Source organism: Delphinus delphis, chromosome 15, assembly GCF_949987515.2.
Source record: "Delphinus delphis chromosome 15, mDelDel1.2, whole genome shotgun sequence".
NCBI lineage: Eukaryota > Metazoa > Chordata > Mammalia > Artiodactyla > Delphinidae > Delphinus > Delphinus delphis.
In genome coordinates this window covers 37,085,340-37,099,949 of record NC_082697.1, presented here as the reverse complement: position 1 = coordinate 37,099,949, position 14,610 = coordinate 37,085,340, and the positions used below count along the sequence as shown (strand labels likewise).

At 43.0% G+C, this 14,610-nt stretch overlaps 1 protein-coding gene across 3 annotated transcripts in view; it reads right to left on the bottom strand.

The window, feature by feature from the left end:
• The window catches only part of SNAP25 (synaptosome associated protein 25), a 79,607-nt gene that overhangs the window by 43,965 nt on the left and 21,032 nt on the right, over window positions 1–14,610 (bottom strand). Inside the window, exon 1 of one of the 3 annotated variants that reach the window (XM_060031230.1) lies at window positions 13,965–14,061. The exons of the other annotated variants lie outside the window; for them this stretch is intronic. The gene's annotated coding sequence lies outside the window, so the exon portion shown is untranslated. Of the gene's footprint in view, window positions 1–13,964; window positions 14,062–14,610 lie in introns of those variants that run through there. 3 annotated transcript variants of the gene reach the window in all.

Sequence of the window (14,610 nt, the reverse complement as noted above, 5' to 3'; positions counted from 1 at the left end):
AAAGAAAAGGAGGCCAGAATTTTAAATTATGCTCAAGAAAACAGAAACATATTCGATGACTGCAGGACACATATCTCTCCCTTCTATCCCTCAAGATTCCTCTATTAAATCGCAGGAAAGGTAGACTCGCCTACTCAGTTTTTTAATGAGCTGTGCTTCACTAGCTTTATTACTCTTTGTTAGCTTTGCTGAGTCTGAGAAACCTTCACTGTGCATCTCTTATTTCCAGGCGTTAAACAGACCCCTAGTGACTGTGGGTTGCAAAGAGGAACAGCTGACCTTGGTGGATTTCCATAACCCTGAGAAGGCAGAGGAAGTTGTATGTGTGCTAATTGTATGCTACCGTTCCAGAAACTGAGAATAGCTTACCCTGACTCATTCAACCTCTCCCACCCAGCCTCTGTCTTGATCAAGGAGTTATTTGCTCCTCTGAAACACACACACAAGATGTTGGACAAGAATTAAAGGTGTTGTCTGTGGCCAGGGGAGCAAGTATCACTTAGAAGTGCTTCCCAGCACCAAAGAGTCCATGTGAGACCACCAAACTTTTGGAAACCTGGCAGGTTGGTAGACCCTTAGCTGGCAGATGGCTGGGCCGAGGAGTCCCACTGAGTCTCAGCAATCTTCTTACTTCAAATGAAGAAACAGTTGGAAGCCCAGACCCCCTGCTGTGGCTGAGCTGAAGGAGGAAGTTGAGCAAACTTTCCTGAGGTCAGTGAGGTGCAGAGCAGGCTGTACCTGTTTGGGGAGAAGTTCCTGAGGCTCTGAGACTACCCAGTGCATGAGAAAAAGTTTCCAGTGACACAGGCCTGACTAGAAGGCATCTTGCCTTGGGGACACAATGTTCTCCCTTGGAGGATTCTGAATGCTGCTTTCTTCATCCACTGTGAGCCCCGAGCCTACCTATCCTACTTCTCCCCCTGCCCCCAGAGTGCTTACAAAACAAGTAGCTCAGGGTGGGGCCAGTTGCTCAAAGCAAGCCCTGGCTTTGTGGGAACTTCAAGGTTGGAGCCTCCTCTTTTGGGGCTCCACAAGTTCTAGGCAGAGAGACACTTTTAGAGTTAAGAGTAAGGAGAAAAGGAGGTGGTCCTAGACTGCCTCCTCCCAGGAGCCAGCCCTAAGCCAAGAATCTGTGTGCCAGAACCTGGTTTACTGGGGGAAGTGCCTCAGCAGAGACCAGGGAGGGAATAGAGGAAGTAGACTGAGGAAGGGGAAGAAGGCAATCAAGACAAGATCATCCCACGGGGAGCCCTGGAGTGTAAGACGTACCTTAGAGTATGTGCTACCTCAAGGCCACGGAGCTGGGATTTTGGACTTCCACACCAGTCAATTGTGGGTGAAAGCCACTGAGTAGGCCAGTGGCACAGAGACCCCCCCAGGTATTTCTGAAACTCTATTCAGGGGAGGCAACCCTTTGCATGCATGGAGTCGTAGGCTGTCTGTAGCAGCAAAACCTGCAGACTCTGGGCAAAAAGCTGGTGCAAGGGATCCAATGAGATCTTATGGTGGCCCCACAGTGCTTGCTATAGGAGCTCTGGGGACACATCTTCTTGCAGCTCTGGGTGGAGCGGTACCCCAGAACCAGAGAGAAGTCGTCTTGCCAAAAGCAGGTGGTAAGACATCTGTGGGCTCTGTGGGAACATGAGGCACTTCCTGCTTAGGGAACCCTGCCAGTCAGCAGGGGGAAAGCCTGGCCAGGTCACCCTGAAACCTGCCTGGACGGGACCTTTGCACCGACAACACCTTTTCTCCAGTCCCAGGGGATGCGTGACGGGTAGATCACAGAGCTTTTTGTGTCATTAGACTGTATGTGCAGCTGTCAGACAACTTCTGTTAGTAACACAAATACACCTTTGGAGTTATTATTGAATGACACCCCAAAGGGGAATTCTTCTGCATATACAAATTATGTATTCAGTCCTTATCATTCTGAGAAGTTCAACAACACTCATCAGCTCTGCTAAATGTCCAGGACCCTTGGCTTCTCAGCCATTCATTCAAAGGCCCTAATAATAAGGGAATGATCACTGAGCACTTAGTATCTGCCAAGCCCTGTTTAGATCCAGGGTAATAGTCCCAGCAACTCTGTGAGGTGGGTGCCTTTATTATCTCCATTTTACAGATAAGGAACCAAGGCACAGAGTGGTTGAGTGAATGGCCCAGTGTTCCCTAGCTGGTAAATGGCAGAGTTGAGATTTGAAGTCAGAGAGTCTGAGTCCAGAGTCTTTGCCCTTGACCACTGGGCTACAGCATGGTGGACCGACAACTCTGAGAGCTTATTGAGTAGATTCTGGATGAGAAGAAGCCAGAATTCCACCACGATTTGGCTCAAGGCCCGGTAAGTCAATTCCACTTTAAAAGTTAGATCCTGCTCTGGCTCTCATCTGCTCTTCTTATAGTTTATAGCTGAGGAAAGAGAGATAAGGTAAAGGGAAGTGCTGTGGTCAAGATCACACAGTTCTTAGTATCCTTAGCACCTCATTCTTGGTCTGTAGCCTTTCCATTCACCTTATTGTCTTATTCAGATTCCTCAGCTATTTTCTTCCTCAGAAACAATAATTAAGAACAGTGAACATTCACTAGGTCCTCAATATAATATGTACCAGGTGTTTTGCTAAGCGTTCCACATGCATTATTTTCTTTAATCCTAGTTATATGCCTATGTCCTAGGAGGCTATTTTTATCTTCATTTTTTCAGACGGAGAGCCTGAGACTTAGGGAGGTTTAAATATTTTGGCCAAGGTCACACAACTAGCAGGCGACCAAAACCTAAATTCCTTTTATTGGAGAATCAGTTGCTCTAATTACTTTCAAGAAAAATTATCCAAAACTTGGAAATAAAGCAAAAGGATGATCACATCCTTTTATGTCCCACTGAGGAATTGTCTAATTGGCTCATGCAATGAGTATCTAATTTTCTAGGGGAATGTGCCTTCGTTTGGCTTTCTATTTTTTCTCTTTCTCTTTTAACAGCTGTATTGAGGCATAATTGATATACAATAAATACATATATTTAAAGTGTACAGTCTGATCCACTTTAATGTCATATGTACATTGCCTGTGAAACCAGCACCATGATCAAGGTAATAAATATACCCATCACCCCCAAAAGTTTTTACTATTTTCTCTTAATTAGAGACCAGACGACCAAATGAAATAGTACTTTATAGAAAATTGAGCAAGTGACTTTTGTCCAGTAGAGATGCAAATGATTCCTCTTTGATAGAAAAGATAACCCCAAGTGTTATAGTTTTATTGCCCTATAAGACATTAATCAGTTTCATACTTAACTGAACGAATTTATTCTAACATTCCTTTCCTGACTGTTTATATAAATCTTTGTTCCTCAAATGCTCTGTGAATGAGCTTTCCCAGGCTACTGGTTCTCTCACTAATGACATAAAGGAACTTTTGACATATTCTCACTATACATTGATAGGAGAGTCATGTTTTAATTCTTTGGACATTGCACTTTGCCACTAGTGAGTTAGCATATGTGTGTCTTAGAATGTGTCAATGTATTCCTATATCCCCAGGCTCTTCCAGAGAGCAAATCAAGGCACATATTTTCTTATCCACCTAAGGATGGTAGAACTCTAGATGGTTCTAGATGGTCATGTCAGCCAAGGCAGAAAGCAAGCTTATGATCCTCACTCATTCTTATTTGGTGTGTGCTGGCGGAGTGCCCAGCAAACACAAGTGTACAGAGAATTTGTGCCTTGAATCTCTCCAGGTTCCTCTTCTTTCCATTTCCCGAGGTTTGAGATTTCTTTTTCTGTAGCTGCACAAATATCTAAAATTTCCATAAATTCACTTTCTAGGAGGCAGGTATTACAGGCGAAAGGGCTTTTCTGGGTCCACAGTTCACTAGAACCTCAAGGGGATGTGATGTGAAATGAACGATTTCATGAATAACAAAAAGGAAACACAAAAGCCACCCAGGAAAGGTTGGCCTGTTTTAATCACAAGTGCAAACATGGCTCCCTTCAAATAGATGTATGTGTTCCTTTCCAGAGGTAGCAGCAGGTTTGTTTAACATTTTCTGAGGAATCAGATCTCATGCTTATTAATCATTGCTCCCTCAGGAGCAAACCTGATGAACATGCTTACCTACCTACTTACTTTTACTGTAATCCTCCAAACCCCTGTGATCTCATTTGCCATAATATCACCTCTCAACCCTGCTCTGCCTCCTTTATCTGGCCAGTTTCTACTCAGCCTTCTTAATTTAGCACAAGTGGCATCTCCTGGAGGAGGCTGGTGGCTTGGCCAAGGCCCCCTCTGGACTCCTGTGTGCTCTTAGGTGTCCTGTCCTAATATTTCTCACTTCATGCTACATTGGTCTCTTTATGTTACCTACATCTCCCACTATCCTGTTACGGGTCTTCAAAAGCTACCCTTTTAGTCCCAGTGGCTAGCACACAAAACACATCAAGTGACTGTTTTTGAGGACAAGGATCAGAGCTCACACTTTTTTTTGATGTGGACCTTTTTTTTTTTTTTTTTTTGGTTTTTATTGAATTTGTTACAATATTGCTTCTGTTTTTTATGTTTTTGGGTTTTTGGCCCCAAGGCACATGAGATCCTAGCTCCCCGACCCGGGATCGAACCCGCACCCCGTGCATTGGAAGGCGAAGTCTTAACCACTCACTGGACCACCAGGGAAGTCCCGGAGCTCACACTTCTTTGTAATAGTTTTTGTTTGACTTGATGCTGGGCTCTCAAACATGAGTAGACACTCACATACATGTTGCTTGTTTCCTGCAGTTTTTTTGGTACCAATCTTCCTTTGAGCATTGAAGGCAATATGTCCTCAGTTAATTTGGGCATTTATTGGACAGTCCAATGAACAATTTAAGAAATCACAAACATACACACACTATATGACATCAGAATCATAGACGGTAGAGGGAAGTATTAGGGGAACATGTTAAGGCTTCCCTTTCCAAATGACACAGAGACAACTCTTGGCAATTGGGTGTCACTTTTGTGGGGCCTGACTAATGAGCCCAGAAAATGTAGCCCCAGTGCTGTTTACCAGGGACTCTGGTTCTAATGGAACCAGATGGAAGGCCATCAAAGTCCCCCAAACATGAAATCATGAAGTTATACCTTACATAGCTTACACCCTTCTTCTCACTTAGACTCAGCTAGCTCTTTCAGAAATTCCCTGGACACCAGAACCAGCTCTATTTCAAAACAGTTTTTGTGAACTTTGGTTAAAAAATAAGTTAAAAATAATTGGATTCCTGAAGAAAATGAGTTCCCTAATTAAGAAAATATCATTTTAAAATGTAACTATAGAATCAGAAATCTTGAAAAGTTCTTGAACATTGAGGTCAGTTGGTTTTTTTTTTTTTTGTTTGTTTTTTTGAAGGATGTTGGCTAAAGGAGTGCAAGTTGGAATGGGGTCCAGGACCAGCAGCATCAGCAGCCCTAGGGAACTCACTGGGAATACAGATTCATGAGCTCCACCCTAAGCCAGCTGAATTGGAGCCCCTAAGGGTGCAGCTCAGGAATTTATGTTTTGCCAAGCTCTCCAGGTGATCCTGATGGTCACTAGAGGTGCTGACTTAAAACTCTCCAGAGGGTCAGCTGTCCTCCTTGGGAAGCAAATCAATCCATTCTGCAGGGTTCTCAGTAGACCGGGGCTTCTAAAAAGGTAGCTGCATCAAAATCACTAGGAGAGTTTGTTAAAACACCGATTCCTGGACTTCAACCCTGGGGATTCTAGTGGGACTTCTGAAGTTCCATTTCTATCAAGCTGCACAGTGGTTCTGCTGGTCCATGGACCACACTTTGAGAAGCAAGGACAGACATCCAGAGAGCAATGAGCTGATCATACATGGCTACAAAAGCTGTACTCCATGTAGTCAGGACATCATGAAGCCTTGGCAATCACGAGGAGGTTTTTGTTTTTTCCCTGTAAGAAACTCAGCGGAATATTACTGGGCTCTTTGCTGTTTAAAAATAGCATAGAAGTCTTGGGAGCAGGCTCCTTTCTGTATCTTCAAAAGGCAACATCTTTGTGCAGTGTTTTCCTTTCATATCTTTTTTGATGAGGACAGTCACTTAAATATCAGTACTTAGAGGCTGCTGGGACAGGGCTCATAACACTACCCATCCCAGGGCTTCCCAGCTGAGCCCCTCACCAAGGAAAGGAATAAATGAATAAATGAATGAAGAAGTAATGACTACAACCTCCACATCTAACTGTAATGCCTGTTATCAGAGAGCCTGCATCTGAGTTCAGAACTGTCTCATTGAGCACCATAACCTCACCAGAAGAAAAGCATGGGCTATAAAATGAGATGAAAATTACCCCTGCTTATTATTTTCAACGAGAGTGAACTGGAAAAGGGGTATAACATAGAACTGGCCAACTGTGTGTCCATTCACTGAACCTCTCTGAACTTCCATCCTTTCATCTGTGAAGCAGCATTAACAGTACATACCTCAATGTTGCTGTGAACAGAGCTTGTGGACCAATGTGGTTCATGGACCAGTGGCATCAACATCACCTGGAGTCTGCTAGAAATGCAAATTCTTAAGCCCCACCCCAGGCCAACTGAATCATAATATCTGGAGCGGGGTCTCAGCAATCTGTGTTTTAACATGTCCTCCAGGGGATTCTGATACACACTGCACACTAAAGTTCGAGTAACACTGGATATGAAGACCAACAGTAGATTCTCATGGTCAAGACTAGCTAAGGAGTGAGGGTGCACTGCTGCAAATGCTGGCTCTACTACTTGCTGTGTGATCTCAGGCAAGATGTTTAGCCTCTCTGTGCCTCATTTTCCTCATTTTAAAGTGGATTATTGTTGTAAGGATTAAATGAAGTAACACAGGTAAAGCAGTTAGCAAAAGGGCTGACACATAGGGCTCAACAAATGGTATTACTGCATATTTAAGTATAGATAGAAGCAAGGCCAATGTTATACCATATATATAGTATAATAATTATTTATAATTATTGCTTCTGGACCATGAGGTCATTGTTGACTTACTTTTTTATACTTTCCTTCACACTTTTTCTACAATTTATATGAATTCTTTTTTAAACATCTTTATTGGAGTATAATTGCTTTACAGTGGTGTGTTCGTTTCTGCTTTATAACAAAGTGAATCAGCTATACATATACATATATCCTCATATCTCCTCCCTCTTGCGTCTCCCCCCAACCCTCTCTATCCCACTCCTCTAGGTGGTCACAAAGCACTGAGCTGATCTCCCTGTGCTGTGTGGCTGCTTCCTACTAGCTATCTATTTTACATTTGGTAGTGTATATATGTCAGTGCCACTCTCTCGCATCGTCCCAGCTTACCCTCTCCCCCACCCTTGTCCTCAAGTCTATTCTCTACATCTGCATCTTTATTCCTGTCCTGTCCCTAGGTTCTTCATAACCATTTTTTTTTTTAGATTCCATTTATATGTGTTAGCATATGGTATTTGTTTTTCTCTTTTTGACTTCACTTTGTAAGACAGACTCTAGGTCCATCCACCTCACTACAAATAACTCAATTTCATTTCTTTTTATGGCTGAGTAATATTCCATTGTATATATGTGCCACATCTTCTTTATCCATTCATCTGTCGATGGACACTTAGGTTGCTTCCGTGTCCTGGCTATTGTAAATAGAGCTGCAATGAACATTGTGGCACATGACTCTTTTTGAATTATGCTTTTCTAAGGGTATATGCCCAGTAGTGAGATTGCTGGGTTGTATGGTAGAACCTCCATACTGTTCTCCATAGTGGCTGTATCAATTTACATTCCTACCAACAGTGCAAGAGGGTTCCCTTTTCTCCACACCCTCTCCAGCATTTATTGTTTCTAGATTTTTTGAGGATGGCCATTCTGACTGGTGTGAGGTGATACCTCATTGTAGTTTTGATTTGCATGTCTCTAATGATTAGTGATGTTGAGCATCCTTTCATGTGTTTGTTGGCAATCTGTATATCTTCTTTGGAGAAATGTCTATTTAGGTCTTCTGCCCATTTTTGGATTGGGTTGTTTGTTTTTTTCATATTGAGCTGCATGGGCTGCTTGTAAATTTTGGAGATTAATCCTCTGTCAGTTGCTTCATTTGCAAATATTTTCTCCCATTCTGAGGGTTGTCTTTTCATCTTGTTCCTTTGCTGTGCAAAAGCTTTTAAGTTTCATTAGGTCCCATTTGTTTATTTTTGTTTTTATTTCCACTTCTCTAGGAGGTGGGTCAAAAAGGATCTTGCTGTGATTTATGCCATAGAGTGTTCTGTCTATGTTTTCCTCTAAGAGTTTTATAGTGTCTGGCCTTACTGAATTGTTTTTATAACCAGAAGAAACACTATAACAATGATGTACATAAAGAAGGGAAAGTGTTAATAGCTGAGTTATTGGGTTGGCTATGGAATATCATATGGGTCCTCATGGGTCTCCCTCCATTCATGCCTTATTCTTAGAGCCAAGCATATCCTTTATTGGCTTCTGTACATACATGTGTGAGTTTGATCATTCCTATGCAATCAATCAGGAAGAAAAACCTCTTAGGCCTCATTACCCATGGGCCTGGGCTCCAGATGATTGATTGGACTGAGGTGATTTCTATACCTGATGGATCATAAGACAGACCATCTGGAACAGAGATAAGTCATCTCAGCTAAGGTCACTCTAGATCAGCTAGCCCCCAGCTGACCTAGCAACTGACCACAGATTGAGCCTAACCAAGATGAGAAACACTGCCCAGCTGAACTCAGTCCAAATTACTGACTTAGAATCATAAGCTAAATAAATGAATACTGTTGAAGCCACTAAGTTGGGGGGGGGGTTTACTTGTTACCCAGGATAAGCTAACTGATACACTGGGTATACGTCAAGAGTTTGCTATTACGCCATCATCCTATTCTTCCCTCAATATCCAGCAGTCAAATTTCTTTTTACTCTTTTATGTTAAGAGTTTTACAGACAGTGGGACTATCAGGATAAGTAGGCAGCAGGCAGCAAGTAGAGCGGAAATAAAGCAGGCTCGAAAGACACATCCGTAATGGAAGGTGCTGTCTTCACGTCCTTTAATAAAAGAAAATAGGCCAAGAGGAAAAAAAGAAGCCTGACTTAATATAAATTTTTCACATGGCATCTCAGGAATAACCAGCCAGTCTATTCTTAGTCTTTTCCTCTATTGAAGCTGAAATTTATTTCCACTTTAATGTCTATCTTGGTCTGAAAGGCAATACTGAAGTTATGGGCCAGGACAGGAAGAATGGAGTTGGGAAAATAGTGTTGGCATCTCATTTCTTTCAGGAGCCTGAAAACAAATCAATGTAGGGCTGGACCCAGATGTTACCATCAATCTATCTCTTTACTGCTCTGCTGATGGCCATTAATTAATGAGACCTCAGGTGCAGCATTCTGGGCAGAACCAGGGTGTCCTCTGCAGCTTCACCCATCCTTTAGGTAGTAAGAAATCTCCTTGCTTACCTGTTGAGAAATTGCCTATTCTGTTCTAACTTTTGGGTCATATTGATTTTAATTAGATGAATTTGGCCATCTTAAGTGCCTGGAAGCACCACAGTTGACACATAGTTAACTCACCGCATGCCAGGTAGTGTCTGACCTCTCTGTGTGTGATAATCTCCACAACAACCCCATTATCATTTCTCTACCTTATACATGAAGAAACTGAGGAATAGGAAGGTTAAATAGCTTCCCTCAAATCTGAGGCTGGAGCACCCACCATTAATGCTTATGTTAGATCTCAGCCAGATGACAGGACAGTGCCTAGGATATAGTAGATGTTCAATAAATACTGTGTCTGACTGACCATGTGAGCCCTAACAGAGATGTTGTACCGCGTGCTGGCAAGCGCTCCTAGAGAATGACTATTAGTGATGGGTACTGATTAATTCTCCCCTTTTATCCCTACTTTTCCCTTTATAGGGCCACTCTTAGCATATCTATTCTTTATGGATTTTGAGGGGCCTATGAAATTCTTTATGGCTTAAAAGGTGGAGATTTGGTAGGAAGTTCAGGAGACTTGTCTGGAAAGTGAGATTTCCCAGCAAGCACACTGTTTTCACTCGGGTTCTGTGTGTGCTGTGGATGACAGCTGGGGTAGTGGTGGAGATTCTGGGCATGGTGGATAGCAAAAGCACCACCCCCCTACACACATCTGCCATTGTCAAGGTGGCTTGCCTCTTTCCTTTCTTTATGTTTTAGCCAAACGTCAACATTTCTTGGGCTCAGCTGATCGTTCAGCCTTCACTGATAAGGAGAACCTTGCAAGTACAATTTGCTCCCCTCTCAATAAATTGGTCAGCTCCTTTCATCTCTTTCTTTCCACCTTCTGTCCCCACCCCACAAACACATACAAATGTGCATGGAACACACCCCCCACCACCATACTTTCTTTTGCTCTCAACCAGGAAAATTCAATGTGAGACTCTATCTTTGAAATACAACCACTCAGAATCAGCTCAGGGTCAACATGGCCCCAGTGAAACCCCTGGAGTTCTGAGTTTTCCCAGCAGGCTTCAGACAGAAATGGAGTCAACATAGTCAAGCGTAAGATGAATTCCAATGAGCTCCACCAAATAATGCCAAACTCGAGGATACTAGTTACCTGGGCTGAAGGACATACAGTTTTGAAGTCTCGGGTGTCAGTAAAGGTGTGTTTAAAATTTCAGTCATGATGTGAATTAACATACTTTATTCCCTGCCAATTTTGGAAGCAGAAAGATGATTTTATATGGGGACAAGACAGGACAAGGGAAAGGACATAGCTTATAATTTACATGTGCTCTTGAGGTTTCAAATATGGCTGCAGTGGTAAAAAAGCAAGCCACAGCACTTCATCATGAGTCTGTTTAATTATAAATTCATTTAAAAACACATATCAAGCACCTGCTGTGCGGGAATTGTCAGTGTGAGTGTGTGAAAGATGAATAAGATAGCATTCCTGTCGCCAAGAAGTTTGTAGCTGAGTTCAGGTGCAGGAATATGGATCTAGAGACATACCCAGGCCGTGGACCTGGCAATACTTTGAAACCCACACTGACCAGAAAATAGTACTTATTTTTGACTCCCAAATGTAAATTAATGTTCATTCTCCCGAAACATAATTTAATAGCTAATCTAAGTCTTCTTCCTTCACATTACCAAACTCCTGACATAAAAATGAAGGAGGACAGATTGATTCTCTTAAGTGTGGAAGACAAAGCACAAGGATCTGTTTTGAATGGTCCAGATTCTTTTATACTGACCACCAGTATGAGTTATTGAAAGCGTCGTCTTCCCCACTCCTACCTCCCTAAAATCAAAGAACTACTGAATTTTCCGAAGGGCACATTCAAGAATTGAGAAAGCAAGTAAGAAGGTAAGAAAGCAAGAGAGAAGGAGACTTCCTGTGAAAAGGATACTTAATGTCGGATGGCTTTTGGGGGAGCCAAATCTTTCCATACATCCCTGATCTCCTTCCCCTAACCTACCCCCCAACATCCTTCTCTTGTCTGGTATAAATTTACCCAAGATTTCACAGATGCTTTCCCTGATGGGACTCCCCTCCCCTGACCAGGCCCCGCCCCATTTTAAACAATCTCCCAACACTCTATAATTTTGTTTGTACCATTTAGCGTAGTGTAGCGGTTGCAAGTATGGACTCCAAAATGGGATTTCTTCAGTTCACATCCTGCCTCTGCCACTTTCTGGCTGTGTGCCTTTAGGCAAGCTGCTTAACTTCACTGTGCCTCAGTTTCCTTATCTGTAAAATGGGTCTAAGAGTAGTTCCTACCTCATAGGCTTTTTTTTTTTTTTTTTTTTTTTGCGGTACGCGAGCCTCTCACTGCTGTGGCCTCTCCCGTCGCAGAGCACAGGCTCCGGACGCGCAGGCCCAGCGACCACGGCTCACGGGCCCAGCCGCTCCGCGGCATGTGGGATCCTCCCGGACCGGGGCACGAACCCATGTGTCCTGCATTGGCAGGCGGACTCCCAACCACTACGCCACCGGGGAAGCCCCCTCATAGGCTTTTTTTTTTTTTTTTTTTTGTGGTACGCGGTCCTCTCACTGTTGTGGCCTCTCCCGTTGCGGGACGCACAGGCTCAGCGGCCATGGCTCATGGGCCTAGTCGCTCCGCGGCATGTGGGATCTTCCCGGACTGGGGCACAAACCCGTGTCCCCTGCATCGACAGGCGGACTCTCAACCACTGCGCCACCAGGGAAGCCCCCTCATAGGCTTTTTATGAAGACTAAATGAGTTAATATTTATGAAAATGATGAGAACAGTGCCTGGCATATAGTAAGCGCTAAATAAGTGTTCATTTAATAAATAAACATAGTGGAATGAGTTGTTTAATATGTTCCTTTCAAATATAAGTTCCAACTTATTGTTTTATGTCACTGAGGTGAATTATTGTGGCACTAGATGTCTGATGCACAAGACTGGAGTAAGGAAGGCATTACTATCCCACTATTATTACTACTGTTGGTACCTAACATTTATGGACTATTTGCTCTGTGTCTGGCACTGTAGTCAAAACTTTATGGGCATTGTCTAATGTAATCTTTACAAGTCTTAGAAATAGATACTATATTGATACTCATTCCTCAGATGAGGAAAAGGATGCTCAGAAGGGACTAAACAATCTGCCCAAGGTAACAGCCAGGAAGTGCTGATTCAATCCCAGGAGATTTGAGGAGCATTCCAAGTTCTGGATCATTTGAGGAGTTCGCACGATAGTGACTGGGAACTAAGGCAAAGAGATGGGGACAGTATGATGGCCATGGAAATGTGTCTTTCAGATTTTTGCCTGTAGGTGGGGTTTGAGTACCACCTCCACCCCACCCCCCTCACACACCCCTTGAGGGTGGGCTAGACTCAGTGACACATTTCCAAAGATAAGAGTATGGAAAGGGAAAAATAGTAACTCTACAGGGGAAAGACTTGGCAAGCACTACCTTGGGCAAGTAGTATAATATCACCAGTGATGTAATATGGATTTGCTGTCCCCCCTGACACAAGGTGATGAATAGGACACTTCACTTCTGCCATATTCTTTCCCAAAACCCATAACTCGAGTCTAACGGTAAGAACAACAGCAGACAAACCCAGATTGTGGGACATTCTACAGGGTGCAGGGCACTACTCCTCAAGACAATCAAGGTCATAAAAACCAAAGAAAGATGGAGAAACTGTCATAGATCATAGGAGACAGGGAGAAATAACAACTAAATGCAATGTGGTATCTGGACTAGATCCTGGACCAGGAAGAGAACATTAATGGAAAAGCTGGTAGGATCCAAATAATATCTGAAGTTTGATTAATAGTAATGTCAGTTTCTTAGTTGTGACAAATGTACCATGTGTTCAAATGTACAAATGTGAAAATGTAAGGTGTTAACAATGGGGGATATTGGGTGGGAGGTGTACTATCTTTGCAACTTTTCTGCAAACCTAAAATTATTCCTAAATAAAAAGTTTATTTATTTTTTATTCCTAAATTAAAAATGCCTCCAGAAATTGTGATTTGATTGGTCTAAGATACGGCCTGAGCTTTGGAATTTTTATAAGATCCATGGGGATCCTGATGTGCAGACAAGTTTAGGAAACCATTGATCCACATTCTTAAGAGCTACTGAGTTGAGTGGTAAAGCCAGTTTCTTTTAAGTAAAGTCACAAGGGGCAGCTGCTTTAAGGTGGCTCTACCCCTGAGCTACTGGTTCCATCTCTGTGATGACGGTACAGTGGTTCTTTCTGGAACAGCACTCCTTGCAAATTTACTCTCACATTTATCCTCAGAAACAGGACCTTATCTCTTTGGTGGGACACTCTAATGTACTGGTTAGATTAATCCTAATCTCCTATTATGCTGGCTAAGTGGGTATTCAGACCTACCTTTGGAGAACCAAACTAAATGGAGTCACTATTGTCAGGGACAAAATGTACATGGTCAATACAGGCATATAAAGGAAATGTAAACTAGACTTACAGGAATTTACAGTTCTTCTCAGAAATCAGAAGAGGACACTAGCCAATCCTCAAACTCCAGGTCTGTTCATGCCAGCTCTGGATTTCCTTGTTCCCCTCACTCAGCTCCCCTGATCCAAATGAGAAAGAAGACCACTGGGCAACCAGTCAGCTGAAAAAGACAAATAACTTCCCTATGATCCCATAAAAATCCCTTAGTCTGTGAGCAACTCAGAACTCATTGCTCCCAGAGTCTTGAGTTTCCCAGTTTGCATGCAGGTCAAAGCCTTGCAATAAACTCATCCTTCTGCTTTGTTTTATTCAGCGGGCAGAGTTTGGTTTTTGACACCTTCTAGCACGCAAGGAATTTATTCCTGAGGAGCTGGGTGAATGAAACAGCCGTGAATCAGTTAAGTGCCTAGTGGGAGGTGACTATTTAAAGGTTTTTTGAAGAGGATCTGTGGGCAATGAGAGGCTTCTCCTGTAACAGACCTCCCAGGTTAGCTCATTTAATTTCTTTACATTTGGGTTCAGTGTTTTCTGGCAGCAGGGCGCTTCACAGACTAGTCATCTCCCTCCCTCACTAGAAGCGTAGTGGCTACCATAATGGATGCTGGAGGTGCCCTGCCCAGATCCCAGTTACTCTTTGCTGGCAGGTGTACCAGTTT